The following is a 26,034-nucleotide window of genomic DNA, read 5'->3' on the forward strand; positions in this document are numbered from 1 at the left end:
CTGATGGTTAGGAATATAATACTATAACACACCTGGTGCAATCTTATCCATCGATAAACCCTCAGAGGCCTTACGTACGATTCATTTACGTAGTTGAGATCCTGAGTATCTGACATTAACAACGGATCAGTCCGTAAGCAGAAAAGAAATGTCTTCACGCTTGAGCTGTCTGTCCCAGATCAGACTTTGGCCATTTGAGCCGTTTGTTGGAACCCCAGCAGATATAGATGAAAGGAGAGATCTGTCGATTTAGAGTTTTATTCCAAGGTCAGTGCAGCATTGATGGCAAATGCTGTCTGTCTCTTTTGCTTCTGAACATGGATGTGTGGTGCACAAAAGGACACTGTCAAACATTTTATTTGTGCACTTTATTTTACATAATGAAAGGAAAATATACTCGTGTTTATTGCTCAATTCATAAGTCTGTAGCCTATTAGAAATAGCAAAACAATGTTGGAGTGATTGCTCAGTTAAAAGGTTGTTAAGATCGTTGTACAGAAATAGGGAATTCTTCCACAGAAGAGTGATTCCAACGGGATTGGTCTGGGACATTCTGCTGCTTTGTCGAGCCGTGAGTGTTGTCCTTTTTATTGCTATAAGGCACAATGGTCGAGGCTCATGGAGGAGCTAAACGACAAAGGACAACAATACATGGAGGAAAGGAGGAATAACACAAAGATGAATAACAATGAGTAACACAATGGGAAAGAATGAGCGTATGTAAGGGAGACCATGGATGTGCACAGCACAGGTGAGCACACGAGGTGGTGATGGATGGCTCATTTGAAAGACTGAAGTCAGGAGGACGAGACAACGGACACAGGGAGACGATTCCACAATCTGGAGAATAAGGGGACGAGTGAATGCAGGTGGGAAATCAGTCTGCAATTTGCAGGGAGGGTGAGGAACGTGTCTACCTGGGGTGACTTGGGGAGCGTAGAGATCGAAGAGGGCAGGAGGAGCAAAACCAAATGTGAGCTTGTGTATAATTTAGAGAACACCAACTTGCTAATGGTGGGGGAGTGACAGTCCCTTGGAATCCACCTCCTGTCTTGAGATGCCAATGGAGCTGATGGCCTTGTTTTCGACTGCCTCAAGAAGAGCGAGGTTTGAAGCAAGAGCAACGGCACAGAGTTGGGAGCCACACTTGACTGAGCTCTGTATGAACACCTTGATTACCATGATAAGCTCACTTTGACTTAGCAATGCCTTAGCTATGGCCGAGCATAGCAAGTCTTAGAACCCGAGTATTGGTGCAACCATAAACAATTTGAAAGAAGGAAATAACAATTAGCATTGATAATATAATCAGCATCATCTAGCACTTCATTGGCTCAAAATCGTGCTCACGTCCATCTGCACATCAAATATCAGTCATGGCCAGCCATCCGAGTTTGATGAGAAAGTTATTTGGAAGTTTCAGAAATTTCAGTGAAGGTAACAAACGTAACAGTGATGGACGATGATTAAATGTACGAATTGTAATTGCATTGGCCTGTTGGTATTCACATCTAACACTCAGGTTTAAATCTCATAAACAATGTGTTTGCGCATTCGCTACTAAAGGCCCGGTCACACCTTGACGTTTTAGCCAGCGATGGCAACGTATTAAAATGTATCTAAAACGCTGGCTTACGTTGAACTTTTGATGTTTTTTTTTAAGATTCGGACGTATTCATAGCGACTTGGTCTTATGTATAACGCATTGGTAACGGACACAGAACGTTTCGTTGTGTTATAGATAACTTATACCAACGAATGCTGAACCAGTTGTCGGCCTACACAACCGATGCCCAACGATAGTCTAACTTGGGCATAGCGCGTTGCACGCATCGCTGACGATGTCGTGACGTCGCCTATTAAAAGGCTGACGCACAACGATTCGAATCATAACTGCCGTAGAAATGGAAGTGACAACATCGCGGTCACACCTTGGCGATCTTGCCAGCGTATGCCGACCTAAGAAAAATGTGTCTAAAACGTTGGGGCACGTCAAATACGGTATGAGTAAGTTTGGTATACGTGAGTAGAACGCTAAAGTACGCTATCATACGTCGTAGTAAGTAGAGTACGTCAAGAAATTTTAAACATGTTCAAAATTTTTGGACGTACTCGGTGTATGACACACGTTCCGCATGCGATGGGGATAAGTTTTACACACGATATGTGGACGCTTACACACGTCCACAAAGGCTACTTATAAGCTACTCATAAGTCAAAACACGTCGCGGTAATGTCTTTTTTACGCGAAACTTATTTCTAACTTATGTTTGACGTGCTTTGAACCAATTCTTTACGTAGTCCCAAAACACATCGACGTATGTAGACGTATTCCAATGGCGTCATCCGGTCGACAAAAAAATAAATTAACGTGTTTCTAACTTACAACTGCCATATAAAGACGTGTTCCCAGCGGTTTTGGGAATTGGTATATAAAAATGGTGTTCATAAAAGGGGAACCCAACAGTGTTTTCGAGTCCTTTTTGAGTCGATGTCCATGTCAGCAGTAACAGTATCAGTATCAGTATTAGTATTAGTAGCAGTTTGTTCATGTTGGCAGTAGTCGGTGAGTGTGAGGGGGAGGGTGTGGGTTATGATGGATCGTCCTTGCGTCCGCGTGTCCACGGGTAGGAGACATCTTTGCACCATTGTTCGAAGTTCTTCGCGGCTAATTTTTTACGGGGCTTTTTCAACAATGAGCTATAGCTTGTTTTTACAATTTAGGTCTATTCATAACGGGTTGGACAAATGCACAATGAACTAATAATGTGCATAGAGCGCTTTGATTACTTATAGATACGATATACCAACGAATAATTATCGTGTAGCCGGCGTTCACAAACTATGCCCAACGATAGCCTAACTTATCCATATCGTGCGGCAGTTTATCTTTGCCGGTGACGTGGGGTTTGCTATTCATAGGCTGCCACTCATCGATTTAAATGGCTGCATCTCCACTATTGAAAGTAGACGCTTGCGCTCAACAATTGGATTTTTTTTACACTCAAGGACTTTTAAACGGTACCACTCAGCTATTTTCATTGTTTACAATGAACGATTTAAATTGCTGTCACTCGCCTTTGTTTTTTGATGCTGGGGTTTTGAAATTTGAAGCGTTTCTTCTGAACGTGTTAAAACGCTCAAACTCGACGATTTTAAATAGACGCTGCCGATGGACAATTGGAATCATAGCCAAGCTGGACATCGAAGTGTGAACATCCTCGTCATGCCGAAGAAAAGTTTGAAGAATGCTGCAAATAAGTGTCCTGGCCATGGCCGTGGACGCTGACGCAAGGACGATCCATTATACCGACGTCTTTCAGCCTATTCATTAACTTAAAAGTAACGTCTGTCGATGTGTGGCAACGATCGCGTAATGTGCCAACAACACGTTAATCATAGGTTAGAAATAAGTTTCGGGTACGCTAAACATTACCTCGGCGTGTCTCAACTTATAAGTAGCATGTGTTGACGTCTGTCAACGATGGCAGACCGTGCATACAACTTGTGGCCAGCGTAGCGGAATGTGTGAGTCGTACGCCGGCATACGTCGTGAAATTTCAAGCATGAAATAATTTGAGGACAACCAAAAAGTACAACGTTTAAAGCCAGCGTACAACGACGTATGGCAGTGTTTTTCAGCGTGCTCTCAATGTTATCAAAACTTACCCATAACGTATTCAACGTGTGCCAGCGTTTTAGAAAAAAAATTCAAAAATCGGTATACGTTGGCTAAAACGTCAAGGTGTGACCGGGCCTTAAGGTTGTAAATCCATGTTTAAAAAAACAAAAAAAATACATCAATGTCTTTGTACTGAATGTGATATGTAAACAAGTTCTTCGATGCACCCAAGATAACTGAAAAAAAAACCCAATGTATTCTGTACATTGCTCTCACTTGCTTAGTCACCTGTTCACAACTCAACGAACTACCTCTTCGCGCAAGCTGTCGTTTACATGTATATGTCACTTCAAACATCACTTCATAACTAGAACACTGGGTGGAGCACATATGTCCGCCAGGCTGAACGGTTTACGTTTTGTATCCGACTGATAGGTTGGATCTGCATCCGGGCCTGAACCAAAATGTAATCAGCTTGTTGTCACCTACTCAACTCATCCACCATGTTTTGGCCGAAGCCGTCCATAACTTTTTGAGACATCGTGCTATACGTGTCGTTTTTAGCCAGATCTCTCCACGGTGAAGAATCACTTTTAAAATTGTAGCATCCAGAACTGGATCTTCACCGAAATGTAATCATTTAGTCCGTGTCACACACCTGACCCGACCTGTCCACCAAGCTTCGTCCGAATCCTTCCAGAACTTTTTGAGATATCCTGCTCACAAACAAACAAACAAACAGGAGTGCAAACATAACCTTTGGTGGCGGAGGTAACTTAAACTCGTACATGTAATGAGTATGTATGTTACAAAAATGAAATTTCCATTCGTGTTGAAAGTCTTCTCCACCTTTGGACACACACCTGTGACATCGGCGTGGAAGGTTTTAAGACGCGCAGGGGACGTGATTCACTGTCACTTCATTCGTCAAAAACATGTCGCCCTCGAGGTGGTCTTCAATACAGATGTCCTCGACGGGCAATCATCACACCGTGTAGTCAATATCCTGGGAATGTAAACAGATTTCACGCTTTCATGAACCAGAAACCTCACAATTCTTTCATCGTCGAACCTCCTTCGTCCCGTCACTTCCCGCCATCTTGATTTTCAGCAGGTGCATCTAAATGGGAAAACGTGTGGTTATGTGTATCAGTTACATCACTCTTAAAAACAAGTTCCATCAAATTTATTAATCTACCTAACGGTACTCTCCTTTTTATGAGCCAAACCACGGGTCAAAGTTGAACCACCCTCGTGGACGTTTGTTGGGATTTACTGCTTGCTTCTCGGGATTTGAGACCCGTAAAACGTCCGTCTTCTCTTTATTTGCAACATTACAGAGGACCCGCTGGCTTAGCAACATAATTGCCACCTCGGGTGGTGTGTGTGTGTGTGTGTGTGTGTGTGTGTGTGTGTGTGTGTGTGTGTGTGTGTGTGTGTGTGTGTGTGTGTGTGTGTGTGTGTGTGTGTGTGTGTGTGTGTGTGTGTGTGTGTGTGTGTGTGTGTCAAATTATCAAAACCATCAAACGACCACAATTTCTCGAACAATAGACAAAGTTCACTGTCAGGCATCCAGAAGGGGGGGCGCGCAGCATGAGAGATCCAGGGCCTGCAATACAAACAAGAGGAAGGATTTCTCTCCGTTCCAATGTCATTACAGGTGGCAGGTGTGTGGGGTTGAGGGGAGTTGGGGGACAAATAGAGCACGACTGGAGACAACAAACACAGCTCAGTTATGGGACATAAAGTAATTTATGAGAAGTTGCAATTGACGAAAATACCCCAAAAATTCAGTAACCAAGCATCTCGCTAGCGCTCGCGAAACCAGCCGTTCCTCATCAACAGTTTGGAACGGTGTGCTTGCTTGTGTGCTCCACAAGAAACTTGGTCACTGAACACACCCCTGGATGGTATGGGATTGCATAAGCGGTCCCTTTTGCACTTCTCTGTGTGGATGTAAAGGACCCCATGCTATGGCTTCAGTTGAGCTATTGCTCTCACAAATTCCAAATCAAGTGCTTGGTTTGACGGTCTCAGGATTAATAATCTTGACTAATTCCTGGTCTGTAACCGCAGTGGCCGCTCTCCAGACAGGAGGTCTTCAATGATCTTCCAATCGTGTCAGACTTTTATATTGTTGCGGTCTCGGGGCTCAAGCCTACTACGAAGGGGGTAATCCCCGGTTTCTCTCAAACTCACCCGGACCTGAGGCCATCGGGAGCGAATAACTTCACCTCACTGTGGGTTGCGATGCAACGATGATGCAAACCAAGCGACCACGAGTCCCAGGGTCCGTCCGTCTAATAACCGTTTAACTGGGGGTCCCATGGCCTCCCAACCGGGGAACGCACCCTCGGCAAATGTGCTACTTACCTTATCTGGTGATCTTGAATGCGGCCGAGCTGTGCCGCTAGCACACGCCGGACCCTGCAACCCGAATCGTTGGGAATCTCAACCTCACAAGCTACCTACAGTACGTGTGGACAGTGCGAGACCAATGGTGGAAAAGACGGGCACAGACAGATGGGAAATAGATTCAACAAGAACAGGTTTATTTACACAAGTGAGTAGCAGGAAAGAGGGGGGGAGGAAACATAAGGATTTTAATGGCACAGGGAGAAATGAGGGTAAAGCAATTAGTATAGCAATGAGATCAGAGAAAGAGAAACAAGACAAAGAGCAAACTTAACAAGCACCTTACCTACCACTAACACAGTACATGGGTCCAGCATTCACAACCGCTATTCAACGCTGAGGGAGAGAAGTGGGAAGAAAGACTGTGAGGTGTGTCGGGTGCATGGAGAAGAGTGACGTGTGTGTGCGTGCGTGCACAGCAAGTGTACTTGAAAAGGGAAACCGAGAAAGGTGCAGCAGAAACGATGTATGAGGGGACAGATGAAGTGTGGGATCCTCCCAGATGTGTCTGCAGTGTAGCTTAGTTTCGGTCCCATGAATCGGCTTGGCTCTGCTCACCCCTCGCAGCCTCTGCTCCTCGCTTGTGATGACAGTTCGTGGGGTACAAACCAAAGGAGCGAAAGTGCTAAGAACCAGCAGCGCGACCTAAGGGAACAGTGTCCGGCGCCTGTTGACGTCATGCATCAGGGTGTCCGCAAACTACCGTTGAAAGAGTCGAGCAAATAAAACGACCACGAAAGAGCCTGAAGGTGTAAACGACCTTTGAAAAGAGCCTCTACGAACGTTGAAAGACAGGTGTAAACGACCGTTGAGAATTACAGCTTCCATTGACCGTTGAAGCAAATGCTCCGGGGTTCACTCTTTTATAAGGCCAGCCTGGAATCTTGAGAATGTGCGTGTCATTGGGCGTGACCTGCGCGCAGATTGGTGTTCCTCCTTCTTAGCCCCGCCCATTCCAGTTTCCGCAGCAAGTCCTCTCAGTCGGGGCTTCCGGCTGTCAGAAGGCGACGTAAGGCCCTTGATTGCCAGCACTTAAGGCGAGGGGGCATTCAGCTGGTTTTATATGCGCAAGAACAATTATGGGGAAACGAACGGAGCCGATTTCTCTCAGGTCAATGCTGACCGAACATCGCCCGGGCACACGATAACCATCACGAAGGCCTACAATGGGGTTAAGGGGTGAGGGTTACAAGATCTCCTTCAGAGTGGGGGAGTTTGAGGTCCTGTAACTGTACTTAATGTCTTGATTGCCGAACGTATGTGTAGGAAGAGATCGTGTCAAACTACAGTCTGTATTGAATGAAAGTGTGTGTACTTACATGTGGTGTGAGAAAAAGAGAGAGAGAGAGAGAGAGAGAGAGAGAGAGAGAGAGAGAGAGAGAGAGAGAGAGAGAGAGAGAGAGAGAGAGAGAGAGAGAGAGAGAGAGAGAGAGAGAGAGAGAGAGAGAGAGAGAGAGAGAGAGAGAGAGAGAGAGAGAGAGAGAGAGAGAGAGAGAGAGAGAGAGAGAGAGAGAGAGAGAGAGAGAGAGAGAGAGAGAGAGAGAGAGAGAGAGAGAGAGAGAGAGAGAGAGAGAGAGAGAGAGAGAGAGAGAGAGAGAGAGAGAGAGAGAGAGAGAGAGAGAGAGAGAGAGAGAGAGAGAGAGAGAGAGAGAGAGAGAGAGAGAGAGAGAGAGAGAGAGAGAGAGAGAGAGAGAGAGAGAGAGAGAGAGAGAGAGAGAGAGAGAGAGAGAGAGAGAGAGAGAGAGAGAGAGAGAGAGAGAGAGAGAGAGAGAGAGAGAGAGAGAGAGAGAGAGAGAGAGAGAGAGAGAGAGAGAGAGAGAGAGAGAGAGAGAGAGATAACGATAAAGGGGATGTGAGGAAGGAATCAGCACATGCCCACATCAAATGGCGGCCAATGCCTTGCCAACAACTTTCCTGTGCAAAAGAAAAATATGGGGTGAATCCCAATTTGCCCGTTCCAACGCAGTTTGGAACCCACTGACCCATCTAAAGGGAAGGGACTATTCTAAACATCTATTACGGAAATAACTACACTCAAGGACCTACATGTCGTGAGTGCACATTTACAATAGCGGTTTCTTAAAACCGCAACAATATAATTTGACATCGACAGGCTCCAACCTGCTGTTTTTGTTAGCCCCCTACCGGTTTCACCGGAGGGGACGTTAGGTTTGCTGTCCGTGTGTCAATCCCTCCATCCCATCCATTGCGACCATACTCTGTGGGACCATCCATTGGGACCTAAAATTTAGCTTATGTATCCATCTTGGCCTCCCCTTACGTTCTCCCCTACTCCTCATCATTACCTGCATCCCTGGTTTGTCCGTCTCAGTCTACCTTCTCCCTCCACCCTGCTGTTGGTGTATCCCATTTCTCCTGCTGTTCCCTTTGCTACATTGTGTCCTGATGTGTTCTGTGTCCTCACTCTTCCACGAGCCCAGACCATGTATATATATATATATATATATATATATATATATATATATATATATATATATATATATATATATATATATATATATATATATATATATATATATATATATATATATATATATATATATATATACAGTCAAAGCTCGTTACTATGCCACCTCGCTTCTATGCCACTCTCGCTATTATACCACTTTTGCTCGGTCCCGACAAAATTCAATACAAAATAAATTTACTATGCCACCCCCTACTCTCGCTACCATGCCACTACTGTGTGACTGTTAAAAGGCACGAGTCGTGAAAAAGTCTGCATTGCGCAGTGCTCGATTATCACACTCACGTCCAAAGGCGAAGCGACGAACTACAGTCCAGCTGCGCACAACATAACTCAATACGTACACGCATAGTCAGACTGTGTCAAAACACGCGATTCTTCTCCCCGATGCCAGCCACAACAAGCCAATCACAACACGCACAACGAGACACAACAAAGCGCGAGGACACACACAGACACGCAGGCACACGTACAACAGTGACATCATTTTTTTTCAAATTCAGCCCATAATGTCAGCTCAGAAACGCAAGCGAACCGACTTTACGCTGAAGGAGAAGAAGGAGATCATCGATGCCGCGAAGAAGGAGCCGAATCAGTCCAAGTTGGCCAGGGAGATTAGCAAGAAATGGGGCGTCGAAGTTAAGAGAACCACCGTGAAGGGCATTCTCAGCAAGAAGGATGCAATCGAGGCTGCAATCAAAGCTGGATTTCCATCGAAGCGCATGAAGTTGATGCAGGCTCACGACCCGAAGCTTGATGAGGGAGTGCTCATGTGGCTGAAGCAATCAAGAGGACAGAATGTGCCTGTCAGCGGCGATCTGATCAAGGAGAAGGCGACGAAACTGGCCGAGCTGATGCACATCCCAGACTTCATGGCGAGCGACGGTTGGTTGGGCAATTTCAAGAAGTGCCACGGCATCACGTTCAAGACAGTGCAGGGCGAAGCTGGAGCGGTGGATTCGCAATCCCTTCTTGAGTGGCAACAACAGGTTCTCCGGCCCTTACTCGGGCAGTTCTCCGCAGACGACGTCTTCAACCTGGACGAGACTGGACTCTTCTGGCAGCTGCTTCCGAACAAGACCATGGCTTTCAGGGGAGAGCGGTGTACTGGAGGAAAGAAAAGCAAGCAAAGGATCACTCTTCTGGTTGGGGCAAACATGAGCGGCAGCGAGAAGTTCCCTCTTCTGGTGATTGGCAATTCCAAGAAACCCCGTGCCTTCAAGAACAAAGAGATCCCTGTCAAGTACAAGGCGAACTCGAAGGCGTGGATGACGGCGGAGCTTTTCGAGGAGATATTGCGTGCGCGGGACGGACGACTCGGCCAGCAGGGACGCAGAGTGCTGGTCTGTCTCGATAACTTCTCTGGCCACCCTCCCGAGCTCGAGCTGAACAACATCCAACTGGTCTTCTTCCCACCCAACACGACAGCCAATTCACAACCAATGGATCAGGGAATCATAGAGAACCTCAAGCGCCACTACAAGAAGCTCCTGCTATGCCGCCGGCTTGAGGCCATAGACGAGGGAAAGGAGTTCAAGTTCACGTTGCTCGACGCTCTACACGTCGCCCGGCGTGCTTGGGAGCAGGTCGGCAAGTCGACGATCAGGAACTGTTTCGCGAAGGCCAAGTTCATCGAAGAGGAGATCCAAACTGAGCCACAGGATGCGGAGCTGCCCGACATCTGGGAAGCTCTGCCTGCCGAGGAAAAGATGCACGAGAACGAGGAGATCGAGCTGTCTGACATTCTCGAAGCCGACGAGCGCCTCGCGACTGGCGGGTATTTCACGCTGGAGGAGATTGCGGAGGAGATTCTGTGCAGTGAGGAGCCGGTGGAAAGCGAAGATGACGAGGTAACTGTCGAGGAGGAAATCGTTCCGTTCGAGGAAGCCCAGCGCGCTTGTAGCACCGTCTGAAAGTTCATGCAGCAGAGAAGCGGGAAGCCCGGTGTGATGCAAGCGTGCGATCGGCTAGACAACGAGATGCACGAGATCCGCCGAAAGAAGATGCGCCAGCCGACGATTCTTGAAAGCTTTGTGTGTCGTGAATTTCTCGCCATGCCATATGTTAGTGTGTGAACTCTGTTAGTGTGTGTATGTTCTCCGTTCACTTAGCTTATACAACAGTCGTGCCTTTTACTTTCTGGAATAAATTTTGTCTAAAGATTAACTACAGATGGGTAACTTGAGAAAATAAGGCCGTTTTTACAAAATCTCGTTACTATGCCACTTTTGCTCGGTCCCGACGGGTGGCATAGTAACGAGCTTTGACTGTATATATATATATATATATATATATATATATATATATATATATATATATATATATATATATATATATATATATATATATATTTTTTTTTTAAATCAAGTACATTGCATCAGGTGACAACTATGTTCAGTGCACATCACGTGAGATGTTGTAACCAAGGGTCGTGAGAGGAACTGAGTGAAGCATTCATGAGCTGAGATGCAATAAAATTCCCTCTTCATGTTGGACGGATTTACGGCATGTCTCTTGATGTCTTCATACCCCAATACAATCATTTGGCGACAGAGGATGGGAGAAACCCCGGATAAACTGCCTACAAATTCTCTTTGTTTTCTACAATGGCAACTGCAGACTCAGCCGATCCCATTCCATTGCTATTGACTTCAAGAAGGCCATGCAATGTTGTGCCTACAAGGGTGCCATTGCTTCAAGAACTTCATTTGTTGCTGCAGGTTTCCAAGGAGCAAGTTCGGACCAGAAACGAGCTATTCTATTTCTACTCCATTCACTTGGTGCAGAAGTTCAGATAATTTTCTATACCTTGCCAGAAGTTTAAGGTAATGACAACACATCTGTAAAAACCTAGACCTTTCTTATACCCGAACCAGAAGTTCGAGCTGCACTTGCACGACGTTTCTGCCTTGCTATCCACATTGTAGCAGAGATATCGATTTCGAGCGTGGGAAAAGCGCCCAGAGAGTCCGTTGACAACTACATCACTGCATTTCATACCTCAACACAATCTCTTCGAGGCGTTGACCATGGAAATAAATAGATGGGTTCGTTTGACGATCCTTTTGGAGTGATAGGGTGAGACTGAGTTTAGACGCAATTGATAGACATGTTCCCCTTGAAAGACAAGTATCTAATCATTTCCAGATCAGCAGAGAGTGATGCAGCTGCTATCGGCACATGAGTCGGATGGTATACTTTGTGACACAGTTTGGAGTCAACTGCAAAAAGGAAAAGAGGGTTTTCCAGAACATCAAAGAGGCCATTTATTTCGATGATGAACAAGACTGGGCCCAATAAACTGCCTTAGGACAGTTCAGCCTCCATTGGGGGAAGAGAGAAGATGGTTCCATTTATAGCAACACATTGAGTGCTTGGTTGGAGTAAGTCAGTAAGCCAGGTATAAAGGTGGCCTCAAATGCTGCAGGCAGAGAGCTTGGCAAGCAGAGCAGGACACCAGACTCTGTCAAATCCCTGGGATATGTCCAGGGAGATGATGTTGACCTCTTGTTTTAAGATTTAGGATATATTGAAATAATCTGTTGATGTGGAGTTGTATTTAACCTCATGGGATGCGATTGCTGATTATCACTTCATGACAAAACGTCCAGCCTGTCACGCCTCGAATCGAACTCCACTGACAACACCTGAACCGCTACACAAATCAAATTTAACCAAACTGCTTGTGTCTCGTATTCCTCATTTGAATGCATCACCGGTGGGTGTGGTGACCGCATTACATGAATTCAAGGCCATCATCTGTTTGACCCGTTTATGGTTTCACTGCAAATTTCCAGTGGTGGGAAACCGCAGTATGTAAAAGCATCAGAAGCAAAATGGTAAACCATACAGAGAATAATTTTCAGCAACACATGATTGATGGTAGCTTGTTGACGTTCTGCGTGAGGTTACCTCCAGGTGTGTAGAACGGGTTACAGATCAATGTTGAATCCTAAGTTCAAACTTTACTTTCCTGAAGTCCAAATGAACAAGAATGGAGGAAGGAGAGGGGCTCTTTAAACATGACTCGTATCCACAGTCTCAAAATAATCATACTTTGACTCTCACCTTGAAACTTAAATATTCTCAACAATGTATTGCAGGGAATCTCAATATTGCAGGGAAGCGGGGGAAATGTGGGGGTGGGGTGAGAAACCAAAAGTCATCCCCTTCAACAATGGTCTTGGAGGGAGGGCAAAGACAAGAAACAGCTCAAGGGAAAGAGGGACAGAGAGGCACAAGGAAAGCGAATGAATGGAGGGTTTACAGCAATGAAGATAAAGGGCACCACAAATTGATGTATGAAATGCTTTGAGCACCAAGGATGGAGAGAAGAGGAATGCCGATTTGAGAGGCTGGATGGAGACGGCTCGGCTGAGCTAATGGGGAAATCTCATCCATTGCAGAATTTCATGACCCTTTTATCGACAGCATGACTGCTAGCCGTAGCACGAGGGATTTTAGTGGTACAGATTGCTGGCGTTGCTGAAATATTAATATGCTTTTCCAACGACCATTTTATCACTGCCCATCATGTGAAGGCTTCAGGAAAAAAAAAAAAAGAAGAAAAAAAACGCCAAATTTGTTTGCTCCAACATCTGCTGGAGCAAGTGTATTACCATGAACGGAGCGGTGGACAACTGACTGTGTGTCGGTATGTATTGCTAAGAGTTCACCCATTTGCGGTAATTCCTTGGGATGGTGAAACCATGGCAGAGGAGAGATAAATCATGGTGCCCACGGGCTGCGATCCTTGCATGAGAAAGGAATATTTTGTGTTGACACAATGTGGCTTTCAATTCATCTTCCAAAGTTATGAGAAAGAAATTGTGTATTCGGACCATCGTGCTGCTCACGCGGGGCATTTCATTTTGACCAAGATGCATCTGCCATGAAGTTTGACTTTAATTGGTGTGCTGTATCCCCATGTGGAAGGCTATGAAGCTTTGAGATTTATTTAACAATAGTTCAGAACTGAAAGGGTAACTTTATGGAGATGTGAATATTATAATATGCATTCTGTCAACAACAGAAACGAAAAAAGAAACCTACACATTCCAAACCCAGAAAAAAAATATATATATATAATATATATACAGGATAGATATATATATATATATATATATATATATATATATATATATATATATATATATAAAAATATACACACTCACAGACACACACACTAAACGCCACATCACATCTCTAACCCGTAATTGGTGGAATAACGACTCAGCTGCCACCAAACTTATAATACCAGCTGCATGTAGAAGTACTCAGTTAAATCAACTAACACTCGGCTGTTCTTGTCAAAGAAAGTTGCAGAAAGCAAACAAAAAGTGACACAAGCGAAGCCCTTTGCTGTTTCCAATCATATTCGGGTTCCTCCACAGCTGCAGACATTTACAAGTCGCACATGCATGAGAACTCTAGTACTACACGCCCCCCCCCCCCCCCCATCAGCCGTCGTACCAGTTTCAAATCTTACTGGCAGATCATCACCAAAGACAGACACAAACGTGCACCACGTCCAAGGTCAATACAAATTAACACATAAATACTAAAAGCCCAATCACACGTTTATCAAATACTAAAGGATGGGGGTTTGAACTTGGGTTCCCTGCATCATGAGTCAGAACAATAACAGGTTTAGATGGGAACAATAACGGGTCAACCGAGGTTTTGACCTTTGCACGAGCTTCTCCTTGAGACTTAAACACCGTACAACTAGTGTTTGCTGTTACATATTCAAACTGTTCGTCATGTTTTATTATAAACCACCATTCTTTCCTCACATTGTCGGTCTTGGTACATCGTGACCGAGAATGAATGGTACCCTTCTGTTTGGTTAAAATGTACAAAATAAATCAGAATTTCCACAAGACCAGAAACAGCTCCATTTCTGTCGACGCATCATCAGCGAAGGAGGCTGGGCATGACTGATCCCAATGGAAAAGAAACTCATCAATAATTACACAATAATTCCTTCATTCGGTCAATGTGATCAATAAGGATTTAAAAGCATTTCGCTAGATTTGTGCATGTCCATAAAGAAAGAGGAAACATCAAAGGTTGATCAGAGAATTTATTTTTGAAAAACCCTCCTTTTGTGCATAATAATAATTATTCTGCAGAGTAATGAAAGAACAGCGGAGCTCCTCATATTTCGTTTTTTTTATTTTTATGTATAACGAGTCGAGGCTCGCAAAGGAGGTAGAACACAAAATGGACAGGGACATCAGAAAAACAAAAGTAGAAAGAGAAGAGGGGGGGTGACACACAAACAGCCGGGTAGATGGACCAAATAGAGGGAGACTTGGAGGTATAAGGTTTTGTTGAAAAAGAAGATAATACAACAAGGATGTAAACACAAGCAAGAATTTATATAACTACAAAAGCACATAAATTAGTTGCATATGTACCACATGAAATATTGCAAAGGTTATAAACTAAGAGGCGGAATTGGTGCATGTTAACGTTACCTAGCAACCACTTCAATTGTAAGCTCCATTGTTTTGGGTCATGTGATCGCAGTGAGCAGAGCGAGTGTGCACCGGCTGACTTTTATTCGCAGATATTTTGGTGTATGGAAATTTTCAAACTGTTTTGTCATTTTTCCTGAGATGGTGGCTTTGAGTTGCAGCAGTATGCAAAAATTCAGCTTTCGAGACCACCTCAAAGGTACTCAACATTAATATCAGTGAGTGAGTCAGTAAGATATACAGTGATAAAGTTGTTTTTTTTCACGTGCATCACTCATATTATCAAATGTCTGTTCATCATAGCTACGAATCGTTGTGTACATCGCTTTTGTAAGTGCTATAGTTTTCAAATTAGGAACTTGGAGCAATTTCATGCATTATATGATACTAGTGCATGCCCGTACGTGCGTGTTCGTACATGTGTGGCCGTACATGCAAAAAAAAAAAAACCTTTCAAACCACGTGCCAGAAACAACAACCGCACAACAGGCCGTTCCTTCGCTCTCGTAAACGACGACTGGATTGGGCCATTGTGTTTATCTATAAATGCGCATAAGAAATCGAGAAATTATTAGAATACAGTGTCATCACTATCAAGAAGTCCGTACGTTGTAACCCGTGATGGGGAACGCAGCTGAGGTTCTCTTCCCCATCGGCCACGCCTACACAGCAACATGTCTTGTCATTGGTTTGGTAAATAAATGGCCATAACTTGGGAACCACTTGTCCGATTAATATCAAACCTTGAAAAGGCACATCCTCAGGTCCCCAGCAATATATCTGGCAAGTTTCAATTAGATCGGACCAGAGGTTGTCGAGAAACAGCGGTCACAGACACACACACAGTCACACACACAGTCACACACACAGTCACACACACACAGTCACACACACACACACACACACACACACACACACACACACACACACACACACACACACACACACACACACTGCTGGAATTATAGATAGATGATTTTCCATGATCTACTTTCACGGACTAATTAAAGTACATCACCAAGATATTATTTTGCCTTTTGGGATCAGACATTGTCCGGACTAAATAAGTGTCGAAATCTGGAGTGAAATCTGATAATTTAAAGAAATAACGAGTCTGATAACTAAGCCTATACCAATTCACGTTAAGCAAGAAAGCCATGGTCCCTTCTTTTCCGCATATACACAAGAAAATGTGAAATTTCCAAAGCATTAAACTAATTTTTTTCTCCTGTTTGGATAATTATATTGAGTGAACAAAATATTGTTACGAATTCGCGCCCGCCGGTGTGCGAACTGCCACTTTCCACTAATAGTCGCAGCTCGCCCACCGGACGGACAATTCAGTCGTGACCTTCCGGAGCAACGCCGGAACCCTGTCACGGGTGGGTCTTCAACCCCACCACGGCCTAGCCAATTTTCTACCCGCGCAGGATAGGGTCAATCGCCGAATCTCGATATACCTAAGTACCCGCGCCGATAGCTAACCGGGAGACCGTACCTCGGCGCAGGTCAGCTTGGGACACGAACCACTTAAGCGGTTCGTTCCGTTCTGCAGTGATAACCGAGCAAGTATTATCGCCCGACCTTGCCGGATCTGATTCTATTTAAATAACGGGTGTTTAAAACCCAGCTATTTATTCCGCGATGTAAGATGGCATTTCCAATAGGGAGAAGACGCAACGAACGGGGTACATTTGAACCAAGCACATTTATTATTACAATACGTATGCAGGCAAAGCAATGAAACACAGTCATACACGTATTCAAAGAAACAAAAGCAATCACGGGACGGGGACAAAGACACAAGCAAGGGAAAGCACTATGACCGAATATTATTATTATTTCACAGGCACTTAACAGGTTTTCTTCACAAGACACGGCGCCACCAACATTCATTCGAAAGTAAAAAAGAAAAGGATTAGACCACCCCCATAGACAGGGGGGTCAGACTGGGCCCGTGGGCCTTTATGGTGTGGGACTTGGCTGGCCAAAAGGGCCCCACGAGGCCGCGCAGGTTACCTTCCTCGCTGGGGCGACCCACGACGCTCCTTTCCCACGGCAGCAAGCGTATCTGCGGTCCGGCCCAGGCCTTGTCCGACGGCCCGGTGATTCGGGCCCAGCCGGCAACGCCTCAGAGGCACGAACGGGCCTTCGCTCTTTCCGAGTTGATGCTCTCGTTAAGAGCCCGCTCGTCCCTCGCGCTGCCCGGACTGTCACGAAGCCCGACCACCTCGGACCGTTCAGAGCTGGTTGGCGAGTCCTCTCCGGCCCGTACTCGAGCGCGCAGGTCTGCGCGGCAAAGCAGGCGGGGCTGCGCTCCCAGCTCGCGTCTCCTCCTGGCATCTGACCCTCTCCACCGACTGAAGGCTCCAAGCGCCAGGCTCCCCACTTCCGCGCAGCTCCTCGACCGCTCCAGACAGACACTCTCCAGACCCGACTTGACTCTCCTCCAGACTGGCTGAACCGGTGCTCTGCACGGCCTTTTATAGGGCTGGTGAGACGAAATCTGATCTCCGCCCTCTGACCTCTGCTCGGAAAGCGGACGTGGTAGAAATCACCGGCCCTCTGGATCCGATTCTCCGAGAGCGAAGCTTCCACACAGAGTGGACGTGGTAGAAATCACCAGACTTCCGCTCACAACGAAGCCTCCTGCGTCGGTTTGCAGTGACGCTGTTCGCTGGGGACTCGCCGCGGCTGCTGCAAAGATGGCGTCGTTTCGGAGACGAAGGTGAGGCGATGTTTGTGGCATGGAGATGTTGACGGTTGCTGGTGGAGTGGTGAGGATGGCGTGGTTGTTGAGAGGGCAGGTGTGGTTGTGGTTGGTGTTGTGGTTAAGGGGAGCGATGTTGGTTGTTGTAATGGTGGTGGAGATGTGGTTGGTTCAAAATAACGATAGAAAAAGAAAAACCTACCTCAAAGGATCACAGCCCTGTGACACGAATAATTCCCATTAAACAACGGTGGGGAAATCTAACTGAACACAGGCTTATCGATCTAACTGAACGAAGGAACTTTATGGTGTTCTGTGAATTTCCATAGCCGTAGCAATGTTGAGGAATGCTAAAATTAACCAGCTTCATTAAGCAATGTGATTTAATGCATTCACTGCTTCACATCATGCCCTGTCCCCCAGAGGGACTGCTTATCCATAACGTCTGCCAGATGTGTGTATATTTTCGGAGGTTTCGCGAGGTGCTCGACAAGAAATCAAAGCAAATCTGGTGAAAAACGGACGTTTAAAAATAAAGTTAGAACGCTTGCGTGGACCACGAAACAATGTACCACGTGACGCATGCACAGAAGAGCAGGTCACGTGGCGGATTATCTGCAATATTTATTTCATGGGTGATTAAATTTGCTATGCCTCCAGGGTTGTTCTACATTAAACAGCAACTCTTTTGTGGATAAAATCATTATTTGAACAAATTCATTTTATTTCTTTATCTGCTGCGTGTGCAGTAAAGCCCGGCTTTAAAGTTAAAGGGATCCTATATGATATGCAGCCACAGCCAACATTTAATTGGAGTGCTTGCTTGATTGCTTAAGCCACTTGCCGAGAACCCTACAGTTGATAGCGGTACCGCTCTACGTCATTCTGAGAGAATAGTTCACTCACTATGGACGCTTCTGCTGTGCCACGTCATTCAGAGCGAATCGTTCACTCACTGCAGATGCTTTTGCTGTGCCACGTCACTTGGAGAGAATGATTCACCCAGTGTGGAGGCTTTTGCCATGGCACGTCATTTAGAGTGAGTGGTTCGTGCTCCATCATCCTGAGCAAGTGGTTCATGCTCCGTCATCCTCATCGAGTGGTTCGTGCTCTGTCAACCTGAGCAAGTGGTTCGTGCTGCATCATCCTGAGTGAGATTTTGTGAAATAACACCCGATTTCCAAGCCATTTGCCTTATTTACGTGTTTTCTAAATTACCGAGCCAAGTGTGTTTTTTTTCCACCCGCAGCTGGTTATAAAGATCAATGTTTGTGAACATATCCATGAAATGTCTATATAGATGCAACATTGTTTTTCGGCGGAAGCTACTCATGGTTTTTGGGTTGTATGCAATACGTGCTGCAGTCAGTAATCACAGTGGACTCCAACCTGCTGATTCCCAAAAAATTGCCGATATCGGCCAAGCACTAGTGTGTGTTTGTGTGTGTGTGTGTGTGTGTGTGTGTGTGTGTGTGTGTGTGTGTGTGTGTGTGTGTGTGTGTGTGTGTGTGTGTGTGTGCGTTGTTCATAAAGCAGTGTTTGTCTCTGGACGTATCCAGGTGGTGTTTGTCTCTGCACCTGTCTGGGTGGTGTTTGTCTTCGGGCACGTCCAGGCGGTATTTATGTCTGGACAGGAGTTTTGTCTCCGGACATGAGTTTGTCTCGGGACGGGAGTTTGTCTCCAGATGTGACCGAGCAGTGTTTGTGTTTTGACGGCTTGGCTCTAGATGCGTCTGGTGGGTTTTGTCTCTGGACGTGTCTTGGCGGTATTTGTCTCTGGTTGGTATTTATAGTACTAGTACATGCCCGTAGGTGCGTGCCCGTAGGTGCGTGCCCGTAGGTGCAAACAAAACAAAACAAAAAAACTTTCAAACTGCATGCCAGAAACAACTACACAGGCCGTTCCTTCGCTCTCACGTGCCCGTACGTGCGTGGCCGTACATGCAAAAAAAAAAAACTTTCAAACCGCGTGTCAGAAACAACAACTCACGCAGGCCGTTCCTTCGCTCTCACGTGCCCGTACATGCAAAAAAAATTTTTTTCAAACCGCGTGCCAGAAACAACCACACAGGCCGTTCCTTCGCTCTCACGTGCCCGTACATGCGTGGCCGTACATGCAAAAAAAAAATTTCAAACCGCGTGCCAGAAACAACCACACAGGCCGTTCCTTCACTCTTGTAAACGACGACTGGATCAGGGCATTGTGTTTAAGAAAGTACAGAAATCGAGAAAGAAAAAAGACAGTAAGTCGATAAATCAAGAAAAAAAATCGAGAAAGAATACAGTAATCGTCACTGACTGGATCGGGGTATTGGGTTTAAGAAAATCGAGAAAGTACAGAAATCGAGAAAGAAAGAATACAGTAATCGTCACAATCTGGAAGTGAAGTCCTCACTGTCCGGAAGTTCACATATGGCAGTTACGATTATTCGCAATTTAGTTTTAATGGCCAATTATTCAATTAGCGCCAACGTATTTTGCCTTTTATCACAAGGAAAAATACAAAGAGAAGAGGAAAGAGGAGAAAAAAAAAAACGTGCAAAAAATAATTTACTTCCTGCTTCGGAGCATACCAGCACTCTGATGTTACCCAAATTTATGCACCGTCTAATATGAAAACGATCATAACTTGGGGCATTGTGTTTATCTATAAATGTGCATAACCAATCGAGAAATTATTAGAATGCACGAAGTCATCATTATCCGGAAGTCCATACATTGTAACCCGTAATGGGGAACGCGGCTGCCCGTAAAAAAAAAAATAATAATAAATAAATATTCAAACCGCGAGCAACAAACAACAACCACACAGGCCGTTTCTTCGCTCTCGCGTGCCCGTACGTGGGTGGCGCGGAAGTTCGCATATCACAGTTACGATGACTCGCAATTGAGGTTTTAATGGCCAATTATTCAATTAGCGCCAACGTATTTTACCTTTTTGCAATGTCATCGCAAGGAAAAACAAAAAGAGAAGAAAAGAGAGAAAAAAAATTTACTTCCTGGTTCGGAGCACACCAGCACTCTGATGTTACCGAAATTTATGCACCGTCTCATATGAAAACGATCATAACTTGGGGCATTGTGTTTATCTATAAATGCGCATAAGAAATCGACAAATTATTAGAATACACGAAGTTATCACTATCCGAAAGTCCGTACGTTGTAACCCGTAATGGGGAACGCGGCTGAGCTTCCCTTCCCCATCGGCCATGCCCACACAACAACGTGTCTTGTCATTGGTTTGGTAAATAAATGGCCATAACTTGGGAAGCACTTGTCCGATTAATATCAAACCTTGAAAAGGCACATCCTCAGGTCCCCAGCAATATACCTGGCAAGTTTCAATTAGATCGGACCAGTGGTTGTCGAGAAACAGCGGTCACAGACACACACACACACACACACACACACACACACACACACACACACACACACACACACACACACACACACACACACACACACACACACACACACACACATTGCTGGAATTATAGATAGATGACCAGTAGAAAATGGATTTCAGACATTATTTTGTTTCCATCTTCACTGTTATTTGCTGCAGAATCATTTTGATGAGACGGTATGAATCGTAATTAACGCTCCACCACATGTTGCCTTCCCTTCCTCTCACCTCACACTGTTTTCCCTTCCCTCACCCCTCTTCGTTCCTCCTCCCCACTCTTTCCCTCCCCCACCCCTCTTTCTTCCCCCCTATTTTACTCCCTCCCCCCCCTCTCTTCAGTATTCCTGATAGTGAAATGATGGGTGGTATTTGCCAGTGATTTAATAAACGCAGGAGAGAGGGCATGAAATCCTAAACATGAAAGACATAATAAACTAGAATGCTTCTGAAAATGCAAAACTCGTCCGCTTTGTATTCAGACTTCTTTTTCCGCATGCTTCTTCCTTTGTCCTTTTCACCAAATTCTTAATTTGTTTTCTCTCTATCTTGTTTGAGATAGACAAACAGGTGTGAAAACACAACCTCCATCCACCTTCAGTGGCAGAGGTAATAAACTTTTTACTATTCCTGTGCGAGTGTCTGTCACATCCGTCCCCTTCTTTTTCAGTTTCAACTGCTTCCTAAATGCAGAACCTTCCTCCCTACACCATTCTTCAACCCATAGGTTGGCATCTCTCGCTCTGCTCATAAATTATATTCCATTTCTTAATCTTGGGCGAATACCAGAAAATATTGCCTCACAACCCTCTGCTTTCAGCCACTTAACAAATATCCTGAATCTATTTTTCAAATCCTCCGAGTAAACTTTCCCTATATCATTTGCTGGCGAGTTGTACCACAACCAATGTCTTCCTGCCATGACCCGATACAATGTCATTTAATCTTTCTTCAATGTCAACTCCTGCTCCTTCAAAGCTACACGTAACTTTATGTCTATGATCCTTCCTGCAGATTGATGAATCTACAGGTAGTGGACAAAAAAGACGGAAACACCTGTGTAAATGAGGAACACCAAGTATATCGAAAGCAACACCCTCCACACAGATGTGGCCCATGTGTTAATTAAGCAAGCAACATCCCAGCATGCTTAAGGCCATGTATAAAAATGCTGCACAGGCCTGGTTGCCTATAATTATGGCGAGCAGGGCTGCAAGACAAAACCTCAGTGACTTTGAAAGAGTGGTGATTGTTGGCGTGTGTTTGGCAGGAGCTTCAGTGACAGAGACAGCTCAACTCACTGATGTTTCACGAGCAATGGTGTCAAAGGTGATATCGGCGTGGAACTCCGAGGGAAAGACATCATCAGCAAAGGACAAGAGTTGGCGGAAGCGCATACCCCAGGATCGTGATATCATCCATGCATTAATTTGAAGTGCAAGGCAAAGCAGGTGAGACACTGCAGATCAATTGACTGTAAATTTCAACCTGGGGCACGAGCAGCCAGTTTCATTTAAAAAAAAAAGATCACTGAAAACTCCACAGAGTGGAATACCATAGTTGGATTGCAGTGCACAAACCACTCATCACAAAATGCACATTTACAGGTCCAGTGGTACAAAGAGCACAGGCACTGGACTACCGAGCAGTGGAGAAATGTGATATGGTCAGATGAATCATCCTTCACCATGTTCTCGACAAACAGAGTGCGCGTGTGGCGCCAACTTAAAGAACTCCACAACCCTGAGTGCTTGGTTCCAACAGTGAAGGGTTCCGCCAGTTCCATAATGTTGTTTATGGCACATTTTACCAACATAGTTTGGGTACAGTCATTCCCTTAGAAGGTAAGGTCAATGCTAATCGATACATAAGGGTACTAAGTGATCATCTTCACCCCATGTTGCAGCATTTCTTTCCTGCTGGGAGGAGTGTCTTCCAGGATGACAATGCCCCCATCCACAGAGCACGTGTGGCCACCCAATCGTTTTATGAGCATGCCACTGATACTATCCAAATGTCATGGCTTTCTCACTCTCCAGATCTGAACCCAATGAAGCATTTATGGGATATTCTGGAATGACGGCTGAGACAGCGTTTTCTACCTCCATCAAACAGGTGTGATTTGATTGACTTTCTCGTGGAGGAATAGTGGCGCATCCCTCCACGCCACGCCACGTGGACTGTATGCCACTCCACATACAGGCCGAACTGGCCGCATGTGGTGGCCCAACACCCTGTACTTTCATAGGGTGGCCCAACACCCTATACTAAGTGACTTTACATTGGTGTTATCCATGTTTTTTTTGTCGACTACCTGTACTGTAATCGTTTCATCGCCAAAAAAACTGTCTCCCGGCTTCATTGCTACGTATCTCTCATGCTGCACCCTCATCACTGCCTGAAATCACTTCAGTCTCACCACTGTGCTCCGCACGAGAATCTAAACGGGGTAGGGACGGAAACGGAAAAAATGCAAATGTCATCATCGGTCACTGAGCTGGGAATCTGGGAGCAACAATTCACATTTATTTCCACATCTGATGCAATTTAAATGCTCTAATGGCTGTGAGGTGCTCCCGTTGAAACTGGTTGTTCGATATATGTAGCTTTTAGGGTCTGTAATAAAAGCTTGTATAGGTGTTAAAGCCAGTGACTAATTCTAATTTAATAGTAGGGTAACTAGTACTTGTTTGGTGAATGTTTGCAAGTGGGATAGATGACAGCATCTGGCTATGATGCAACTCGTTATAATGCCCACTTTCAAAAATGCATTTATTCATATATATATATATATATATATATATATATATATATATATATATATATATATATATATATATATATATATAAAAAACCCCCATGCACTTCCAGCAAAAACAGCTGCACATAGCAACAAAGAAAAGCCGCACAATGTAAGCCCTTTGCAGCTTCAAATCCTACCTGGGTTCCTCCACAACTGCAGACATTTAGAAGTAGCACATACATAAGAATCCCAATGCAACACCCCTTTCAGCAAAGGGCTTACCTTGTGTAGCTTTTTGTGGTTGCTTTATGCAGTTTTCTTTGGTAAGAGTATGGGGGTTAATATGTTTGAAAATCCTAGACACCTGGGGTAATTGATTCGGTGAGAGCCGATTGGTTGTTTTTTTTCCAATTTTATGCGTGAGAGACCTGAATGGGCCATGTTACACACACTTTTTTTTTCTTTGTTTTTTGTATAATGTCAAGGCTCGTGTAAGAGCTAACACACAACATATAAAAAAGGGAGCAGGAGACAAGAGGGGCATGAATGGGAACCACCAAACAGTAGGGAACAGACACATGAGGAGATCTGTTGAAAAGAGAGGGATGGGGCAGGGTACATGTGGTAAACAAGATGGACATTACAGTAAGTTTCAGGAAGCAAAGCAGGGAATTTGAAGGAGGTGGGTTTGCGGTGGATTTATGGGGGTAGAAAAGATCATGATTTTAGATGGGGACTGCAGACATTGAAAAGTAGCACACACATGAGGACCCCACTTTTTAAATCTATATTATAATAACAATTATCTATGTTGGAATTAATGGGTAATGGTGATGACACCTTATATTCATGATTGCATGCATACCACACTCCCTCCCTCCTGTCTCTCAATCTCTAACTCCACTCCCATATACCCACTCCGTCCATCTCTAACCTCACTCCCATACACTCCACTCACGCCATCTGTCTCTAACCTCATTGCTGCACACCCCACTCACTCACTTCGTCTCTAACCTCACTCCCACACTCACTTTGTCTCTAAACTCATTGCTGCACACCCCACTCACTCTCTTTGTCTCCAACCCCACTTCTGTACACCCCTCTCTCTCACTCTCACTCCGTTGCCTTAATTCCAAAACTCACTCACATACTTCCCACAATCCCCCCCAACCTCACATACATCCTCTTCCCTCCCAAACATTTCACTCAAAGGAATCAAGAAATATATATATATATATATATATATATATATATATATATATATATATATATATATATATATATATATATATATATATATATATATATATATAACCTTTTAGAGAGATTGAAAGAAAACAAAACATAAATACTGAACCAATCAATCGACATTTACTGGTTTAAACGAATATGGCCACCTCGCCATTTTATTGTCCCATTAAGTTAACCTAACCTGGACATAAAAAGTTTAACAGATCAATGGTGAGTGGTAAAAAAAGAAAGCCTTAATTAAATTAATTCGCTCGAGTGTGATCAACTTAAAACACAGGTATTTATCGAGTTACAAAGATATTCTTTCAACTCTATCATCCAATGAAACATAAATTGTTGGGTTCAAGCCCCAATCATTCCTTGCACCCCAAATACCACTGTAGTAACTATGTCAATGAATAAAATGATTTTTGAGTGAGTTAGCTTTGTATAAATGCAAGGAGTGGTCTTTGTAACAGGTATGTGCTTTTGGAGAACCAGAAGGATGAAAATAAATACCTTATATTAATTAATTTAACAATGGCAAATTCAAATTCAAAACAGATTTAATTACCCCAATTGCCAACTTGCCTGGAAGTTCATTTAGTCATTCAGTCTTCCAAATACACTCCCTCCCTTCTCCCCATCTCTCCCATAAAGCATCAAGGTGTGACCGTAGCAGATAATTAATCGCTGACAGGTCGCCACTCCGTCACGGGATGTCGCTGAAACAACCCTCAACCACGACTGCAATTGGGATTTGGTAAGGTTGACTCACCTGTGCTTTTCTAAAGGCTGGCAGGAAGGTGGTCGGTGGAATTTTCTGGTGGAGGATTCTGGATGGTCTCCAGGATGGCAAGATGGAGAATGGATGAGCAAAAAACTCACCCGATCTCGACGTTCCACACTTTCCCCGTGAACATTTCGAGTTTCAGTACACT

Source organism: Eptatretus burgeri, chromosome 14 (genome assembly GCF_056783735.1).
Source record: "Eptatretus burgeri isolate ZD-2024b chromosome 14, Ebu_testis_v1, whole genome shotgun sequence".
Lineage (NCBI taxonomy): Eukaryota > Metazoa > Chordata > Myxini > Myxiniformes > Myxinidae > Eptatretus > Eptatretus burgeri.